We start from the raw sequence: 6,355 nt of genomic DNA on the forward strand, positions 1-6,355 counted from the left end.
TATTCTTTGCATGATTTTTTAATTCTTTTTCCTCATGGATGAAACGTGGAACCACCCATGTTTTTAGATAATTCCTCTAGATGGGAGTTATATAATTAATTGAATTAATTAATAATTAATAAGTAATTAATTAAATCTAATTTAATTAATGACTTCATTGAAATTATATTAAATGAAACATCTCTCACATAATCTATAGTTTTAATTCCATTAAAATATCTCCAAATTAAATATCAAATATTTAATTTGGCTTACATTTGAATCATATCCAATTGTAGTTCTCTTATATTTAATGTGCATCAAATACACATTTATTTTAACCTAGAATTTCAATATGAATCCAATCCATTAATATTTGAACTCCTTCAAATATTTAATCTCTTATAAATTAATTTTGAATCATATCCAAAAATAAATTTATATTATAAAGTTTAATTAAAATATAAGCTTTATATTATAATGTATCATTATACATTATATTATTTCTCTCAGTGAATTTGAACATTTCAAACTCTTTAAAGCATGGTTACCTCAATTCCCTTTACAAGCTAGGAAGAAGACTAATAGCACCGAGAATGTGCTATTTTCTCTTCTTAATTCTAGGTTGTTACTATGTCTAATGTTTTTATATGATGATTTTATAGGTATTGAGCATCTTGGAGGTAGAATTAGTCGTTACAAGCTATTTGGGGTTAATTTGGAGCAATTAGGAGCTAATTTGAGTAACTGGGATTCAAAGGGACGTGTGAATAGATGGAAACACCCTTGGACGAAGCGTTGTGACGTTCAACCGAGGATTTTGCAACGCTATAAGGTAGTAGCTACCTATTTTGTGTAAAGTAGGGCAGTGTTGTAATGCTACATGTGGCGTTGCAATGCTACGAATTGAAGACGAAAGTGTGCTGCAAGGCAGTAGCGTTGCAACGCTAATCTGAGCAGCATTGCAATGCTATGACGTTGTCCTATATATAGCAGTCTTTGTTTTAGGTTAGAAAAATTTGTCTGCCTTCGGCATCCAGTCGAATTTTCCCCTCTTTTCCTTCTTCCACTTGTTATTTGGGCGTTTCTTTAGTAATTTATCGAGTAGATGCCGGATTGTAACTTCTCACCCTCCATGGGAAGGTAAGATTTTGGTATCTTAGTTTAGGGATTCGAAGGAACTCAATGTAATTTTGTGAGATTTCAATTTAATGATGTATACAAACTCGTTTATGGGTTTTGATCTGGATTTATATTTATGAATTGCATGATTTTAATTTTTGATTGACGCCCAATAATTTTGTCGTGTGATTCTAATGTTTTGTGATTACCTTGTAATATCTGACGTATATTATATATTAATCTCATTGGAAGCAATAGTTTAGTTAGGCAAAAAGGACTGCTCCTAGCAACCTAAAGAAAAACTATATTGATTATTTAATTAGACGTTGGAAGTTAAACACTCATCTTAGCATAATCACTAGAACTTAATGTGGTTCATTAATTTGTATGAAGCAGATTTGTTGTCTGTGCATTTTGATTAATTAGATAATTAGGACCATTGGTTGGGATTCTGATCAATTGGGCTAAGCATAAACAAGAAGTAAGTCATAAATTGGTTCAATGATCTAAATTACATTGGGTAAATCCATTCCTCTAAGCTAAGACATCTCGATTAATTACGCTTCTATCTTTACTTTTCTCGCATTTTATTTTCATGCACTTTCAATTATCAACGCCCCCCCCCCCCCATTTATCTCTTTAACTAAAAACGAGCTTTGATGAACTAATCTTCAGGGCTTCCCTGAGGTTCGACCCCAGACTTGCCGCTTGTACTACTAGTTAGTGTAAGTAGTTAGTTTGGTGATTTATAAATATTATTGCGTAGGTGAGGGTTTACAGGTGATGGTAAACTCGAAGTCGACCAAATTGACGCCGTTGTCGGGGAAGCCAATTAGTTTTTCTTAGTGAGTTTTTAGTTAAAGTTTCTTTTGCTTTGATTTATTTTCTTTTTGTGTTAGTTAAGCATGACAAGATTTTCAAATCAATCTTGTACATCCGAAAGCCATGTTACAAATTTTGATGAAGAGGTAAGTGGTGTTCGCCATGAGCTTACCGAGTTGACTTTCTTGGTTGGTCACTTGGTGAAAAGGAGATCACAACAAGTAGAGGTGTGGGAGTTGCCTACTCAAAGGGCATCCCACGTAAGCATGTCCGAGGTTGCAGTGGATGATAGCACCATATGGATTCGTTGAGGAGGGGTATTATGGTCCTTGGGACTATGAGCCTCACCATTCTTGACGAGGGGAGTCCTTTGACCATGGATACTCATGATGGTGACAAAGCTTTGGCGGCCAAGATTTCAAAACACCACACCAGTTGACTCACGCTCAGTCTTTAAGGTTAGGTATGTCTTTAAAGGATTTGGTGACGGAGCTTTTAAGTTTGAGCAGGACAACCTCCGTAGGCAGCAAGAGTTCAAGTGCATCCAACAAAAGAGTCTTCGCCCTGAGGCCGAGGGTAGGATTGACTTACAAAGTCAGAGTGACCTTGTTGATCGACTTGCAACTTCAGTTGGGAGGCCAAACGAGCCGTTGTCAGACCATTCCTTTTATTTTCTAGAGACCTAGAGATATAAAGTAGTCCATGTCGACACGGTGGAAGAGCAGGAACCACTTCCTGGATATGAAATTAATTGGCTAAACTCATTAACCGATTAAACAATATTCGTTAACTGTAGGTACACTCCACTAAAGACCCATAATTACACTCTTCTCAATACAGATATATTTCTGTGTCCATAGATATAGACCAATGGTAGCAAGTTAGTCCTTCACGAGCATTCGTAACACCAACTAGGTCAAATTACCGTTTTACCCCTAGGTTACCTATGTACCCTTAAGTACCAGTGCTCCTCTAATGAACAACCTATTTATGGCCTCTCAGGCCAGTGAGAGAGTAAGAACCTTTGTGCCAGTCTCGGGGACACCACTTAATGGAATACTCATCTACTTACTCTAAAGTCGGGAAGAAGTGAATTTCATCTCATGAAATTATGTTCCCGTCCCCTACTCGCTCTAGTCTCTAAAATGGTAGGCTTATTAAGTCGGCAAATTGACTACTCTTACCATACAAATCAAAGTACAATCCCTCATGAACAGCAGTCCATAACTCACTCAGGATTAAAATTAAGTTGCCTAGATCATCCTAGTGAAATAGTGTTGAGTTTGATGCCCTAAATCTCTTAGAGTTATGTAGTTTGTAATTGTATTATACAAACTTTTTATTTACTTAATAAAATATGAGATGTTTTATTTGACATTTAGTAGCATTAAACCCACAAACCAATAAACCAACATCTAAGGTTATCATATGTAACTTAAACATATATGTAGAGACATACACGTGGATCATGTTTAAGTGATAACCTAAATGGTCTGTAGTAGATGGATAAGGCTGGATATCATATCTTGGTGACACTACGAGTACAATCCACTTTATAGATGATACAATTGTTGTAAAGTGCTACAAATGATCTGATCCTGATCATTCATGTAGAGACATGTGAGCGGGGGTATTCTATATAAAGGAGTTTGTATAAGACGGAACTATGAAATGACTAGTCTCATTATATAACATCGTTCATAATTAAGACTTACATTTCACCAGGATGACCATAGGTGATATGACTTAAATCTGGAGTGAGTTGTGAACTCTTGCCTAGAAGGGCAGTCCTTTGATTTGTATAGGTGAAAGTGGCAAGATTGCTGACTCAACAAGTCTACCATTTTGGGGATTCGTCTGATTGGGGAGTTGGGAACACAGCTACACAAGACGAAATTCACTCATTCCCTAAGGTTGGGGTAAGTATATAAATTGATCCCTTAAAGGCTAATTTTTGGCTTGAACAATGTCGTGCTACACCCTCTCCTGACCTAAAAGGGGTTTGATCATAGTTGGACTATGACTTATTGTTCATTAGAGGAATTGGTGGTACTTAAGGAGTTAGATGTAACTATAGAGGCAAAATGGTAATTTTGGCCTAGTTGTACTTACGAGCAATTTATGAAGGGTCATGGCGCTGTTAATTGGTTATATCCAATGGACACATAAATATATTTGTAGTGCAAAGAGTGCAACTATCAGTCTTTAATGGAATGCCCGATAGTTAATGGATGTTGAATAATATAGTTAAAGAAGTTTAATTAATTATTCAAGTACTATTAGAGCTTCAAGCTATAGGTTTATGAGGTCCCCTTTGTAACTCAACAAGGATTAGATGAGAATCAATTTTGGATTGATTTGAATTGTTCAAATTAATTGAAGGAATTAATTATATGTGATATAATTAATTTAATTTAATCATATATGATATAATTATTATAATTTCTTTGATGGATTATAATATAAAGTTTATCTAAGGAAATAAATATTTGAATATGATTCAAATATAAATTATGTGAATTGAATTCATATAATTAAATTTAGTATCAATGGGATTTATATTAAATACCGTGCATATAGTTTAATATAATTTAATATAAAATATATGATAAAGTAGTTATCATATAAATATATATTAATGTTTTATTAAAATAAAATTTCTTTTATTTATTTTAAATTTTTGAAAATTTATTTTGGGAGTTAACTCCCTCCTCCTTTTTCTCTCTACTACGTGAAAGTGGGAGAGTGCAGATAGTTACCATCTTTTTCTTCCCCATTTGAGTTTTACAAAGAACAATCTCCGCAAGAATTTCTCTGAGAAAAGTTCTTAGGTTCCCACTCTCCTTCCTCTCAAAATAAAACTCTATCCCTCTCTTCCAAAATATCAAGAGGCCACAACTCCTTGAATTCTCATCCTAGAGAATACAGGGGAAGCTTTCATGGTTGCAAATTAAGGTTTCGAGTTCGTGACCTTTTTGGAGAGGAGAAATCATATGAGAAGATTAGATCTTCAAGGATAAGTCTCCTTATCTTTCTTCTCAATTTTCATTAGCATGTTGTAATTTTCTTTTGATGTATAATGATTTTGTATGATTCTGTAAAATTGTATGGTTCTGTAAAAATTGAGATTTGAGACCGATTCCCGCTTCCGCTTAAGAACCTTTACTGGTTTCTTCAAATGGAAACCTACCTAGTTAACGGAGTTACATCTAGTAGTTACTATTTCGTGGTCCGGTCTTATGCAAACTCATTACATATGATACCCCCAGTCGCATGTTCCCTACACGAACACGTTGGATCATTTAATTTATATGAAATATAAAGTGGGTCGTATCCATAGTGTCACTAACATAAGATACCCAATCTTATCCATATATTATAGACCTTTTAGGCTGTATCTTGAACACTGATCCCCGTATGTCTCCACATATAGTTCAAGACTCATACAACAATCTAGGATGTTAATTTATTGGATTAGGGTTATTTAGGTAAGATAAAAACAAGATAAACAATAACTATTTATTGTAATAAACATTAATAACACTTTATTAATGATTGGTCAAATGTTACATTTATTATCTACGAGTTTTAGGGTATAAAACTCAACAAAGTAGACCATCTACCAGAATGATTCATTGGTCAAGGTCAAGAGCAAAATATTTGCAAGTTTAATCAATCCATTTATGGATAAAACAAGCATCTCGATCTTGGAATATAAGATTTGATAATGCAATTAAATATTATGGTTTTGATTAGAATGTTGATGAGCCTTGTGTTTGCAAGAAAATCATCAACAGCTCAATAGCTTTTCTCGTGCTATATGTGGATGATATTCTTACTCATTAGGAATGATGCAGGCTTTCTGACAGATGTAAAAAACTTACTAGTCGCCCAGTTTCAAATGAAAGATGTGGGTGAGGTGCAATTTGTTTTAGGGATCCAGATCACAAGAGATCGTAAGAACAAACTGCTATCCTTGTCTTATGCATCATATATTGACAAGATGTTGATTAGATATTTGATGCACAATTACAAGAAGGGTTTATTAAATTTCAAGCATGAAATTATTTTGTTTAAGGAACAGTGTTCTAAGACTCCTCAAGAGGTTGAATGCATCGGCTGTTGGCAGCCTTATGTATGCAATGTTATGTATCAGACTTGACATTTTCTATGCTGTAGTGATTGTCAGTAGATATCAATCCAATTGAAGATTAGATCAATAGACAATAATCAAAATAATCCTCAAGTATTTATGGAGAACGAGGGACTATATGATTGTGTATGAAGTTAAGGATTTGATCCTTACAGGATACATAGATTTTGACTTTCAAACTGATAGGAATTCTAAGAAATCCACATCAGGGTTGGTGTTTAATCTGAATGGAGGAGCTATAGTTTAGCGAAGCATCAAGCAAGGATGCATCACAGACTC

This window comes from Benincasa hispida, chromosome 1, assembly GCF_009727055.1.
Source record: "Benincasa hispida cultivar B227 chromosome 1, ASM972705v1, whole genome shotgun sequence".
NCBI classification, from domain to species: Eukaryota; Viridiplantae; Streptophyta; class Magnoliopsida; order Cucurbitales; family Cucurbitaceae; genus Benincasa; species Benincasa hispida.